The 15,699-nt window shown below is 33.7% G+C and overlaps 1 protein-coding gene across 6 annotated transcripts in view; it reads right to left on the bottom strand.

Annotated features, from left to right (window-relative positions):
* LOC129755218 (Kv channel-interacting protein 4) overlaps nt 1–15,699 on the bottom strand; it is a 181,809-nt gene that overhangs the window by 90,333 nt on the left and 75,777 nt on the right. The window lies entirely within an intron of this gene.

Genomic DNA, 15,699 nt, shown 5'->3' with positions numbered 1-15,699 from the left:
TAAAACATCTTAATATTTATTCACCTTTAGAAAATGTTTTGAAAGCCCTACCCCCCTCTCCGTGGACATTTTCATATCCCCTCCTCCCCCCTAAGTTGTCCAGGTGGTATCTGAACGGCCCCATGTTAGTTTTCTCTGACCGACAGACTTTATCAGATAGAATTGACTCTCCTACCAGGCTAATTTATTTAAATTTACTTTAAAACAAACTCCAATTTTTCAAAGGAGTGTTTTTTTTTTCAAAATCATTTGGATTTATGAAAACTTAACTCGAAGCAATGTAAAGTTGTCTATAATTTATCGTTCACCCAGAATGTTTCTCACGCTACATCGTACTACCCCAGATGGCAGCAGCGCAGCTTCGAAATAGCGGATTGGAAATTTCTCACCAAATGATGAATTGCAACGCCTGCTATGTGAAGTTTGCCTCCTTCAAGAAAACTGCTCTGCCAAGCTGCTCAAAACGCTTTAAGGGGCATCGATATTAGCCAACCAAAACTATCACCCAATCAACGCATCAAAAGATTTGTCGAATAGCCCAGTCGTGTGTAAACCACCGCTTCTATTCAAAACCAAACACTTCACAAGCAACCAATACCGCTTATTAATATGTTCCAATATCACAATTTTTCCGGTCGCGAAATCATCGATTCCCCAAGCACTTAAATTAACTTCCCTCCCGCCTCCACGATACATTTTGACGTGAATTCCTTCTTCAGCCATGCCAACACTAAAGATCGCTACCATCTTCCGCACATGCACATTTATTAAAATCGCTTCTTCTTTCCTTTTTCAACACTATTTTACACCAATTTTTCACTCAGAATATTAAAACTCAGCCCATTTGACTTCATAATTCCTCTATTCGGATAGATTTTCAAAATTAAATTCTCCTCACTACTTTTAGACGAAACTATATGAGCGCAACCAAAAATCGAACCGAACCGCACGGCGCACAGTGCGTTGAATGTATGGGATACCGGGACAAAAATCAAAACTGATGGTTTTTGGCACTTTTACTCATACATGTCATATAGGAAGTTTTTGGAAATGATGTGAGCTATTATTGGCATGAATGGCGTATGTTAAAACAATATTCACAAAAGTGACTCATATACATATATGCATAAAAAATCAAATAAAATGATTTTACCTTCTGATAATAGATAGATTTAGATCAGAATAGTAATTTATTCCGAAAACATTGTTTTTCGTGACCGCAAAAGTAGCTTAAACGCCATTTTTTACCTAAAATACCATAAAAGCACGTGTTTAATGACGATTTTTTCGCAAATTAAGATATTTCTTTCAATGCAGTATTTTTGCCCTCCTTTTCCAACATATGAGGTAAAAGAAAACTGAATAATCAACCTTTTTGCTTGGAACGGCCAGTCTGAACCACCCTTTAAAACAAGACTAGTGAAAAATCGTGATTTTCCACAATCAAAACATCATCTAGAAAAACATTAATATCTTTAAAACGGGCAATTTCGGGCAGCTGAAACCACTTTGAGCTTTTAAAGGATACCATAAATGATAACTGGAGAAAAAATCAGAGAGGTATTTTGATATATATTTTTGTAATGTCCAATTGAAGTTTGAATGTCCATTTTCTTGAAATATAAAGTACGCTTATCGATAACACCTTCATATTTGTATATATGGAAATAAATCACAGAGATAACCCCTTAAATGTCTTCTACTTACTCGCTTCTTGAGTTTCCATTGCGGTTAACACATTAAATGTCACCAACAGATTAGAGAAAAATTAGTAAAATCGAGTATTTTTTTCTGGAAAAATACTCAGCACGAGTTGCGTTGAAACAATCTGACAATCTAACCCTGATACAGGCATATAAGTGCTCCCACGTGAATAATTATACGCATGCAGCACACTTCAAACATATATGAAAAGCACCGCCTACTTGATTTGGTGAAATAAAATTTTCAAATTTTTGATTTTTGTCTATGGGACGCCGCACTGTGGCGTCCCAAACGCAACTGATCTCCGGTATTTTGCGAAGTGCGCCAAAATCAAAAACTCAAAGCAAAACCAAAAAAAAATGGTCTGCTCAATCGACAATCACATATGGCCATCCTGGACAATTGTGGATTACAGTAACAGGGCGCCGGAAGAATAATAATTTGACAAATGCAGTGAAGCGGGTACGTTTACATGCACTCTTTCAAGCGCCAGCAACGAACCCGAAGCAGTTTGCAGAGTTTTTCTTACACGTGCTGAGATGTCGCGAAAGTAATGACCCTCCCTCTCTACATATCTCCGTGATCCCTTCCCGACTATCAAGGACACGTATGCCAAGTTTGGTGAAATTCTATTTTGACGTTCCGAAGTTATAACACGTTCATTTCTTGAGTGTGACAAATATGCGTCCAATCGTCTCAGTGTGACAGTTATGCGTCCATTTGTCCCAGTGTGACAAATTGACTTTGAATTTTTCTTGAAATTTCTAGAATAAACTTTATGTTTTGACAAAGAATTTCAATAATACGTATCAAATTATGACGATTGGTGTCAAAAAGTGAAAAACGTCCAAATGTCACAAATTATTTATTTATTTCTTTATTTATTTATTTCGCCAAACATTGTAGGCTACATATATAATAACTTAAAGCTAGGGATTACAATTTTCAGATAGGCTTAATAATAATGATTTTTTTTACATTTTCAAAGTCAGGGTCTTCGGTGCCTGTTATCGTAAAAACCTTTTTTCAGCTGCTGTTTTGACATAGTAAAGTCTATGTTCTCATAATATTTATTGTAACTATACATTAAACTAGAGATGTACCGAATATTCGGTCGGCCGAATATTCGGCGCCGAATACCGCGGAAAAACCGTTAAGCCGAATATTCGGCTCACCGAATAGTTAGGCTAAGTATTCGGCCGAATAGGCCGAATAGGCCGAATATCTACTACAGACTTCTAAATTTTTCAATTTTTTTTGGATAATTCATAAAATATTCAAAAGTAATGTTGTAAAAGCCACACAATCATTTAAAACTTATGATTTCAGCAGTTATTTACTAGGAAGAATGACCTTAAAGGGTTAAATTCCTATAAAAAAAAAAGGGAAAAACATGGTTTCTGTAAAACATCCAAGGTGTATCCGCGTATCTTTCACTAAAGATCGTGCAGGAGAATGCTCAACGGTATCGTTTTATACTTTGATTAGGGGAGAATGAGGATACTTGATCCCTAGGGATACTTGATTCCTTAGCTATATCTCGAAACTGGAATGTCTTACAAAGATCAAATGTTCTAGAAAAATGTGCCAAAATGAGCAAAATAACAATGCTTGTAGTTTAAAAAATTTTAACAAAATAATTGTTTGAGTAATTGAACTTTGTTTGAAAAATTTCACAAAATGTAACTTGAAGATCTTTTTTCATCACTTTAAAATGTTCGTTACATGGGAAAATTATGAAAAAAAAATTTGTTCCAATGTATCAATCGTTCGAGCGTAAAATGAACTTCATAATGCCATATTTTCAAAGCAATGGAAAACTCTCAACTTTTTTCAGAAAAAGTTTTCTAAAATGTTGATTATGGGTATAATTGATCCCCTAGAGTTGGGTACAATTGATCCCCCTTCCAAACGGTATATCCTTCTTCTGAATTGATCGTTAGGATTGCTGATCACGAAATTACTAATATTTATCCAAATACTAATATTTATCAAACAATTCTCTGAAGAAAAGAGCAAAAATAATTAATTTTCTCTTAATTATAAAAAATAGCGCCTTTAAGTATACAATGTTATTAGCGTTGAGACAAAGTTATAGAATTTTCTTCTTATGTCTGCTATAAGTTGTGAAATGAGAACAAACATGACCAAAATAGTCAATTAACATTCTATCTTGGAGTTTTGTTTGATTTTTATACAAAGATTAGGGCTTCCTGAATAAAAGATCAAGTCTCCTTCAATAGGGGATCAAGTCTCCCCTAACTTCAGAAAAATCGCAATTTTTTTACTCCCACGAAAATGCTTCTAGTTCATCAACGGGTTCAAGTATCGTTCTAATTTTTGGAGCATAGGAACTTGAAGTTAAAAGCTGTCAGAAAATGTCAAAGACGGCGAGTTGCTAATTTTTTCCAAAAAGATATCGTGAAAATAAGAAAAGGGGATCAAGTATCCCCACTCTCCCCTATAGTTTATTCCAGATTTTCTGGAGGTATATTCCGGCTTGCCCATAAATTCAGTAGAGAATCCAGATAAGTCTAATCTGGCCGAGATATCCAGATATTGTTTAAAACTTCCCGAGTTTTGCTCGGATTTATTCAGATTATTTGCTAAATCAAATAAAAAACTGAAATTCCTCTTTGATAATTTTCAAATTCTGTGTTCAATAACAATTTTTCAAAAATTTCAAAACATACATAAATTTTGCCCTTTTTAATAATTTTTTTTTTTTTTTCAAAAATCGTCCTGAATGCCTGACCGTGTGGATACGTGTGGTTGAAAGTATGGTATGCTTAAAGTTAAAGATCATCTATTTTTTCAACAACTCTTTTGAAAATATCACACTCAAATTCTACTTTCATCTAATTCAATATCAGAGATGCAATTGCAAAAAGCTTGGCATCTGTTTCGACATGTTTTATCCCAGATTTCACAGGAACGCAATCTCTTTGCTGAAAAACGCCCTAGAAGCGACGAGTCATCTGATGTCTTTTCAGTTATTGGTGACATTTTAAAAATCTGAAAGACCCCTACTTGAAAAAGATCTTGTCATACATCATCCGATAATATCATCTGGTTGAAAATATCAACTAAAAAACATGAGGGGTATTTATATGGAAGAAATAGAAAGCATTGAAATAATCGCTTTTTTTTTATTAAAAACTCAATTGAATATTGGACCGAATATTCGGCCGAATATTTGTTTGGCCGAATAGTTGAAAAGGTCAATATTCGGTATTCGGCCGTTCGCCGAATACCACTATTCGGTACATCTCTACATTAAACAATTCATTGGACTATATTTTCCATAATCAGTTCGAGTAGAAGTTATAATGAAAAGATTTCTTGTTCTTAAATGACGGCAAGGACAATAAAAGTTTAATTGATTTAGTAGATAAGCAGACTGAACGCGTTGATTAATTATGTCGTTTACAAAACAGATTGCAGCAAACTCTCTTCTTACACTTAATGTTTCAATGTTGATAAGCAGGCAACGTGATTCATAGCTAGGTAATTCTCTCTGAGACCATCCTAAATTTCGTAAAGCGAATAGAACAAATTGTTTCTGGACTGATTCTAAACGGCTTTTATGTGATATTTGAAAAGGCGACCACACAACGCTACAATACTCAAGAATGGATCTAACATAAGCTGTGTACAATGTTTTTATCGTGTATGGGTCTTTGAAATTATAACTAAAGCGTTTTATAAATGCTAACATACTGTTCGATTTCTGAATTATTGAGTTATAGTGATCTACAAAGGTAAGTTTTGAGTCCAATATAACTCCAAGGTCTCTAATCTTGTTGACCCTCTCGACAGGATCATCTCCCAATTTGACAATTTCATATGACTGACATTTTCATTTTCATGTGACAATTATGCGTCCAACGGCAGTATAATTTTCGAAATTGGGTTATTGGTAAGGTCGAGAGCACCATTTTTATTCATTATGGGACTGTTAATCGACCATATTTGAAACCTTTTTCAAATCTACTCGCACAACAATCCCATACAGAATTTTTTTTTCTCATAAAGCTACTTTATAAGACTTAAATTTGGTCATTTTTGAACTTCTAAGTGCAATTTTCAGAAAAAGAAATATACAAAATATCCTAAATTCCACATTGTAAGTTGAATCTTTTTACGATTTTGGATTGCATCCGATAGTTTTTCGCTCAGGAAGTCATTCCGAAGGAAGTCAGACCTGCCTTCGAAAACTCGTGTGCATCATTCGACATCAAGTGAGTTAATTTTTTTTAAATGATTCAATAAATCAAAGACTATTTCGCCGAAAGAAACATTGATAAGTAACCCAATTCGTCGTATTTCACATATGGAACTGTTATTCGGGTATATTTCATATAGGACAGCCACAAATTGATATTTTTTTCGAAATTTGAAGAACAAAACCTCTTTTTTTAGTGTTTTATTTTGAATCCCTATGTTGACCTAAAACGACGACAATTCATATGGGACTGTTATGCGAGTAGCGGCAGTCTACAAAGCACAAAAAAAAATGTTTTGTACCTGCTTTGATAAGTTCTTTTGTTTCCATGTTTTAGAAGTGCGCGCTATCTCCATATGTGAGTGCAGTTGTTCGACCATTGTTTGTTTCCGATGCAAAAAAAAACTGTTGTCATTATTTCTTGCATAACTTTTCAAGGAGTTGATGGCCCACTTTGGTGTCTTCAGATGAAAGTTGCATCATAAATTGAGCTATTCAATGGTATTTTTTGCAAAATATTCGGTGGTACAGACGGTACTTTTAGACGCCGTTTAAAGTTTATTTACAACTTTTAATATTAAAGTTCTTTTTTTAAAACTATTTTATTTGGAAAGCTGATAAAATTTCAATGCATTTTGATGTGCTATTTTATAATTTCCATTGAAAAATAACAGAGTTATGTAGCTTTGAAAAATTTTTATTTTTTATTGACAAAAAAATCTAATCGAAGCTAACTCAAAAAATAAAAATTTTAGAAATCTGAAAAAATACATGCGTTTTTAAGGCGCAAAAATGAACCAAATTTTCAATTTTGGGGAAAATCTGAAGACCCCCGGCGCAAACCCGTCAGATAATAAAAAAAAATCCCCACCTGTCACATGGCTTATAACTTGATGATGTGTAAAATTAATATTCGATGCACGAAATATAAAGTTAAAATAGTTGGTTTCAAATTTTATACTTATTTAATAACACTTCTTATTAAAAACCCATTCTCTAAACATACCATAAAAAAATAAGTTTCAATTCATGAAGGTCATATAATTTCGTAAAATAAAATGACTTTGGCCTAGAGTGATGTCAGGAAAACTTCCGCCGGAGGCGAGCCAATTTCTGACATGTTTTTTTAAACTTGTTTTTGAACACCTTTTGGGATCAAAAAATTTCCGGATACTATAGTAAATTTCTTTCTGCATCTGAAAATTTTGCTTGGAAAAAATCTCCCCTAAACCCTAAACAAACCACCCCCCCCCCCCCCCCCCCTCCACGGTTGCAACGCCTTGATCTTCATCATATTGTTATTGAAGCTAAAGCTGAAAGTTCTTTGAAAAAAATATTATCTGTTTCTACATTTTTCCAAATGTATTTGAGCGCAATAAAAAACGGCGAAATCGAACCATTTTATATTTCATGCCTGGCATTCGCAATACTATACATCAAAAGGTCAACCATGACTTGTTGCTGCATTCGCAGATCCCGCAGGGTCAAATCCAAGTTTTCAATATTTAAATATATCCCTCGCAATTCCAATCGGAACCCGGTGCCCATTCAAGAGCAAAAAAAAACAAGAAAAATATTTGCCAAAGCTTTAACTCCCTACGCACTGCACAGCCAGCTGGAATAATTGAAGAGCAAACCATAAAAAACAACCATTCAATTTGCTCAACATAAAATTTCAATGCTCCAAACATCATCATAGGGGTCGTGTTTTCTGCTGTTGCTGCTCTTTAGCGTCGCATCGGAAAGGATGTGTGTGTTTTTTTTTTTGCTCCACCTTTTTATACATTCGCGGAACGCCGCCACCGCCCGGCAGTTAAGTCAACCTTTGGAAGGTATGCCAGTAAATCATTCCATTAAGAGGGCGCCCAACAACTGCCTGAATGGCAATACATTTTGGAATGTTGGCGAATTTCTTCCCCTTCCCCTGGTCTCTTTTTCTCACGGATCTCAGCTAAAGGAGGGTGTTGGATGGAGCCTGTTTTCCACCTGACGCTTTTCATCAATCAAGAAGATTCAAGGAAAATACCGGGCAAGCTTTGATATCATACCAAATGCTGAGCTTCAGAAACAATACCGGTACCTACTTTCTAATGCACGTGTATTGCTTTATTTGAGCTATCCTCAAACAAATCAGCGCCCCAATGAATCACCCTAACGATGAAGCTTTTCATAAATTCCTCCACCAGACGTGCCAAACTTGAACCTTGTGAGTGTATGAAGGTTGGGGGTGTGCCTTTTATGTGCTTATGTGTTTGTGTATGTATGCGGTAGAATGCTGTGAATCTGTAGCTTGTGCTGAAAAATTTCTTCTCCACTGAAACTTTTTTTGCGATTTTCCACACTTGACTTGCTTTATTTTCGATTTTCCCACATCCAACACACCCCCTCCATCCCGACCCACTTCGCGAGAGAGCTTTCCGCAGTTCTCGCGGACATTTGGTTACATGTCATTAACGGAAATATTTTCAACCATCAAGGTGAGACCGGAAAGCGAGAGACGAGGGAAGGTGGCCTCTTCTTCCTCGTATCCTCCTTCTTCATTAATTGGGAGTTTACTCTCACTTTTTGGTACTTAGCCAGGTGCCGTTTGAAATATGATACCGAATTATAAACACTCAGTTGACTTCCGTTACACAGCTCCGTGAGTATATTTCTTCATGCAATCAAAGTACGTACCTTGGCCTCTACATACGAGGAAGTTAAGGAATAATTTTGTTGGATTTGATTTAGTTGACTTACTTATTCTTTCCCATTTATATCGTAAAGTTTTGGAGCTTGCTCTATATCTCCACGAAACGTCAATCATTTCCGCAATTGCTGGATGACATTATTCGTGATCGTGCTCAACATGTTGAATATTTTTACTTTTCACATAATTCGTGCTAGAATGACGTTTGTCAAATGGAATCGATTTTACTATTTCTGAACCATACTCAATTTTTTAACAAAGCAAAGCCAAACCGTCAACCATTTGGCCAAGAGCACCCTACACGTATTTACTTGAAATTCTATAAACTAAATAGCTATATGCCTGCGAGATGATGCCAATGCTCGATTATTAACTCCTATTTAAAGAGGAGATTGAAAAAAAAACAATTTAAATTAAAATGCCATAAAATATTTGACAATAGGTAAGGGAGAATGAGGATACTTGATCCATGGGGATGCTTGATTCTTTAGCTATATCTCGAAACTGAAATGTCGTACAAATATCAAATGTTCTAGAAAAATGTGCCAAATGGAGCAAAACAAAAAAAAATTAAACCGAGGATGGCCAAGATTTTTTAATAAACTGGCCAAATTTTAGAACTGAGACTTGTGGGTGACCTTAAGTATAAATTTAGCCAAATATTTTTGTCTACATATTTAAGAACAGATTGTGTACTTATGTATGGCAGAAATATTTCCGAAGTACAACACAAATTTTCACAAATTCTTCTTTATTTGATCAAAACAAAAATTTAAGAGTGTTCACAATATACTTTGCGAGCGAAAAAAAAATTTGAATTTAGACTCAATACATTGGTAATGAATTAAATTAAATTTCTTCAACAATACATGACACAAATAGCGTTCTTTTTAACGATTTTATATTTTCTGGGATAAACCCCAAACGTCAAATAGTTTGGTTACAATAATAGTGAAGATAAGATCAACTTCATGCTTTCACATTTAAAAAAAATCACAGTTAAAATTTGTATCTAACTTCACTGGAAAAATTACCATTAAAAAGCTCTTCGCATTTCAGAGGAAATTTTCTTGTGCGATCTTTGATTATATCAATAAAAAATAATATAAAAAGCAAGAAAATATTAAAGATTCAAACTTTAAAAATCATTCTTTAAACGTTTCCTATATCAGGGAAAGCCGTTTTTTTCCAAATTATCAACGACAATTACAAATCAAATAAAAACTGTTTGTTTTGATCGCAAAGTTTGCCTTCGAAAATCTAATCGCTCATTAGTCCGCTAATTGTTTATTTGCAAAATCATTTTCTCTACTAGTTTTTGGTGACCTTACAGATGAACAAACTCCAACATCTGGTGGAAGCTTTATATCAGCCATCTCGCTTGTTAAATTGCCTTTGGTGAAGTTTACTTACCACAAATTAACATTAACAGCGATCAAATATTCCATGCCTGACACTGTCAATTATTTTGTATACTATTGTACGTAAATTCAAAATACGACTCTAGTATTAACTTTAAATTTTGATTCAGTTTTTAAAATGTAACTTTTTTCTGTTGAAGCATATATAGTGTAACTAAAGTTCAACGTTTCGATAAGCATATTTCAAATCAATTATAAAAAGCTGAATAATTGGTTAACGAAGTTTTGAAACTAGAATTCGAATTACAAATAGTAGAAGTTTTATACCAATACAATTCTGATAATGGTGTGATTACAATATAATGTGATAATTTCACAAACTAGATTTCAATGATTTTGAGCTTCTACGTGATATACCATCGATATCTTATAACAAACATATTCGTTTTTAGATATTTTTTTACGTTTTATTCGTTTTAATCAGAGCTCAGAAATGAAACTAGAATTTCAGCCTACAAAGTTAAGAAATATAAAATTTATGTTTTGGTCAAATCGTGTGATTGATTATGAAATTTAGGGTATTTTTTAACTCAAAATAAACATAGGTACATTGTTTTTAACTTTCTCGTTATCTTTTTATTGTACTAAGTTATTCAAGTTGTTTCGAAATTTATGAGCATATCAAACTCCTCAAAATTAAACAAGTTTCCGCTTGAAGACTCTCAACACTCCCAAAGTAGTGGAGGCCACTTTTAATACCGCTGGCATGAAGAAACCAAATAACATTTTTTTGCATTATACGTGATTAAAAAGTACAAATAATATGTAAAATGTGGTAAATATTGTAAATTTAAAAAAAAATCTATTGCGTTGAATGATATTGATAACGTCGGTTTTTTTAAATAATGTAGAAGAAATTCGCGGGCAACATGTGGCCCACGGGCCTTTGTTTGGCCACTCATTCTTTAGGCTCAAAAAATTTTAACACAATAATTTTTGATTTATTGAACTTTGTTTGAAAAATTTCACAAAATGAGACTTGAAGATCTTTATTCATCACTTTAAAATGTTTCTAACATAAAAAAAATTATAACAAAAATATTCATTCGAATATATCAATCGTTCTAGTGTAATATGAACTTCATAATGGCATATTTATTTTTAAAGCAACTCTAAATTTTTTTATGAAAAAGTTTTCGAAAGTGTTCATTCTCGGCACAATTGATCCCTAGAGTCCAAAAAGGTATATTCTACTTTTGAATGGATCGTGATCATTGCTGATTACGAGATAACTAATATTTACTCAATAACTAAAACTATTTTTCAAATAATTTAAAAAAAGGCTTGATTTTATATTAATTATAGAAAATAGCGCCTTTAAGTATGCAATATTACTAGGGTTGAGACAATGTTATGGAATTTTCTTCTATTGACATTTATAAATTGTGAAATGAGAACAAACATGACCAAAATAGTCAATTTACATTCTATCTTGAGTTTTTGTAACATTTTTTCCAAGGATTCAAGCTCACTGATTATCCCCTACTGAAAGAAGTATATTATCATAATGATGTGTTCTCTGTGATAATTTGTATACAAGTCAGAATACAGTTTTGAGGCCAGGGAAAAAGATACAACCAGGTACCTATATATTAAACAAGACATTTTCCATTTTTACTTACTTTTGGTTTGGTACATGAGAAAAAACATTACAAAAACTAACGGTTTTAGTTGGTTATAAATATCTTTAACTTTGTGTAATATTGACTTAAAATAACCCGTTTATTATGTCAAAAATATGTTACTAAACAGATTGACATTTTAAATTACATTTTTAAAATGTTTTCATAAATTCAATAAGGTATTGCAGCGCTCATTAAACTTCCTTTACGGTTAAAAAAGAGACAATTAGTCAGTTGGGGTCATAAAGACCCAGGTTTCTATTTTAGCTATATCTTCAAAACTACTAAACCGATTGTCATAATGAAGGAAAGGATTTATTATAATTTTGCTGGCGTCTGAAAAGATAAAATGACAAACAAAAATGGCATTGAAGAATGAAAATCGTGACCGTCTCGGTTCGAGTAATGAAATAACATTATGTCAGCTAAATTTTAGCTGATTGAACGATTCATTTAAAGTTTAAAAAAAAATCAGTTTTCGATATCAGACATACATATCATCATTTTCATACATGCAAATTTAAGAAAAACTGAAAAATTAGTGACTTTCTTCTTGAAAACCATTGTTTCTTTCTACTGAATATCAACTGAAATTTATAAAACCTTACTGGTAAATGATTTACTTTGTAAACACGTCAAAATCTATGAAAAATCAAAAAAATATTTTTTTGTGATTTTATCACATTCAGAATAAAAAAAACACACAATGAGAGATTTCATATTGTTGAGTTAATGAAATGGTCGTTTTTCATTTCTAATAATATAATTTGATGAATAAATTAGAGTTGTGCGAACGAAATGCGTAAAGTAATATTTTGCTTTTTTTCTGGGTGACTCTGGTAACCCTATACCCTCATTCTAAAAATGAGAAATATTAGTATTATACAGTATTTGTCAGTGTTCGGCATCGCTAACTGAAAAATTAGCGCCGCTAATTAAATCGCTAACTCATACAAAGTTAGCGATCGCTAATTAAATACGCTAAATGTGCCAAAAAAGTTATCGCTCTAAGCTTAAAGCGCTAATCGCTAATCGCTAACTGTTTACCAATATTGAGGCCGAGACAAATATGAAATTTTTCTTTAGTCACGCACTCCCCCCGTTAAATTTTTCTTATGCCCCAAGGGGGAATTAATGAAGTTTTAAGTATTTAATTAAATTAGATAAATTGATCGTATTTTCATGAAATTATATAAGCAAAACCAAAACTGTCAAAGATAGGAGTTTTATCGAGTCTCTGTGTTTAATAAATTAAAACAAACGATTTTCGAACAATTAAAGAAAGAGCAAATAAACAGAATGTGGAAAATTGGAGCTATATTTCTCTCTTTTTTTATTTAAATTTTGGTTCAAAATTTACTCGATTTATCGGTTTTGTGCAAAGTAGATAGTAAGCAATTTTGTTGCAAATATTCTTCTGTGCAATTCATTTTTTTTTGTTTTGGCATTATTTTACATAATCCTCATTTAAAATCTTTAACCTGTATTCCACTTTTTCAAATTTGCAGGAGCATTATCAAACGTGAACATACATACAATTTCTATTTGAACTTAAAACGAAGGCTACAATAGTGTTTTCGTCTTATTTTTGTATGAACTGATCTGTAAAATCTCTAAAAAACTGTATTGTGAAAACTAAATAGCTCAACCACTTGAAAACAAATGCTGATGAAGAGTTGTTGAAAATAGTTTTATATTGTTTAACACATTTTATTGTTATCTTCTTCTGTAAAAGTTGCTAAAAAAAATGCTTAAAGAGAGAAAAATGACACTAGATACATCTTTTCTCTAGCTCTAGTAGGCATTCCTCCAATGAATCCAATTAAGCAATCAGAATGATGCACAATGTCACTTTGACTTGGTTAATGAAAAAAAGGTTTATTCTATCACTAAGAATTCGAGAGATTGATACAAATATATGGTAGTTAGCGATCTTCAATTAGCGGAACCAAAAAATAGCGGAACTTTTCAATTCGCTAAATCAATCCAAACTTAGCGGCAAAATTAAACCGCTAACAAAAAGTTAGCGGACTAACTAGCGAATAGCGGATTAGCGGTTTTGTGCCGAACACTGGTATTTGTAGTAAAGTAATATATAGTATTTGTTGAAAGAAGCCTTCAGGCACTAGACCGCTATGGGTTTGAGGGCATTTTTATCAAATTTAGTCCTTCATAACGACTGTCAATTTAAAATTTTATGCAAAGAATCTAAAAATTGTTCTGCAAAACCACTGTTCCTCCAATTTCAACATGCTCTGTTGCAATGACATGACGAATCTCAGATAGTTGAATTCTAACCTCTCGGTTCGAATGGACAACAGATTTTTCCGATTTCATATCTAAAACTCTGCAGCTTTTTCGCACCTATAACGCATAATTTCTTGATTTTTTTGAAAGATGAACTTCTTTCTTGAATCTTAAAAGTACTGTCCAAAGATTTAAACACCGTTACATTTAACCTGTCGGTGTTTAAATCCTGACCGCAGACAATGACGTTCTTTGATTTATTGCGTAAATACAAATATAAATTCAATTTGCTTTATGTTGCTTTAATTAATTTAAAAAAGTAGTAACTACAGTTGTTTGAATCTTTAAAAAAAAATCGTCAAATTTCATACCGTGACAAGTGTTTTTTGACATCACTTCAAATTTTGATTTGACATGTCTACAAGTTCGATATATATAGTGAAGAATTCTTTCAAAATTGTTTTGGCAAAAAAAGGAAGGCAATAAATTCAAACGGCTTCGAACGGTGACACATTTTAGCAAAACTTTCTTTGACCCACTAATCGTGGGGTTAATCGAAACATGTCCAAAAAGTGTTTAAAATACCTCCAGGTTTGTGGAAAATATTATAGAGCAGAAGAAAATTCGCTTTTAAGTTGTTCCTAGGAATAATATGGATTTTAGCTTTCGCAGAAAGTCTAGAAATGAAAATCTAAATTTAATTTGAGTTTTTTTGCCCCTGTAGTTAGGCACCAACATAAAAAATTCTTTGAATATTAGAGTGGGTGTTAAAAAAAAGGTGATTACACCGTCTACTCAGGCAACATACAACACTTTTCAACTATAATGGCTTCTGAAAAACTTACATCCATAGATAATCATACCCCTTATGCATAAAATTTTTTAAGGCTAATGGGACATCAAATTGACATGGACAGAAGAATTTTTGGTTTATTCAGTTCTTTTTAATTTTCTCAAAATGTGCGATTTTCACTATTTATATTTGGCCGGGATTCGACCAAACCGAACTGAACGCCAATTTTTCTGATTTTATTAGAAATTTTCAATGTTGTAGACAGTGGAAATAGCAAAAATGCGTTGCCCCAAAGTGAACTGAGAGCACCCTTAGAGGTAAAGACAAAAATTGTGTTTTGGTTATGAAAACTAATTTTGTGCGATATAATCTTATGTGTGTTGGTTTTTTCGATTCAAAACAGTTCTTCGCCTCGTATCGAACTATTTTTATTTTTTATTTACATAGTATTCCGTCTCACGACATAACTTGACGAACATAATTCCTAAAATTCACTCGGTTCATAGCAACCGTTCTCCAATTCCTCGGGCACCCCACGTTCGCCAGATCACGCTCCACTTGGTCTAACCACCTCGCTCGTTGCGCCCCCGCTCGTCTTGTTCCTACCGGATTCGTAGCGAACACCTGTTTTGCAGGACAGTCGTCCGGCATTCTCGCAACATGTCCCGCCCAGCGTATCCGGCCAGCCTTCACCACCTTCTGGATACTGTGTTCGCCGTAGAGGAGCGCGAGCTCGTGGTTCATCCTTCGCCTCCACACTCCGTTCTCCTGTACGCCGCCAAAGATGGTTCTTAACACTCGTCGCTCGAATACTCCGAGTGTACGCAGGTCCTCCTCGAGCAATATCCATGTCTCGTGCCCGTAGAGAACAACCTGTCTAATGAGCGTCATATACAGGTTACACTTCGTGCGAGGGCTAAGTCTTCTCGACCGCAGTTGCTTGTGGAGTCCATAGTAGGCACGACTTCCGCTGATAATTCGCCTCCGGATCTCACGGC

Source organism: Uranotaenia lowii, chromosome 3, assembly GCF_029784155.1.
Source record: "Uranotaenia lowii strain MFRU-FL chromosome 3, ASM2978415v1, whole genome shotgun sequence".
Taxonomy (NCBI): domain Eukaryota; kingdom Metazoa; phylum Arthropoda; class Insecta; order Diptera; family Culicidae; genus Uranotaenia; species Uranotaenia lowii.
Note: the sequence above shows the minus strand (reverse complement) of the source record. Positions and strands in the feature narration are given on the sequence as shown.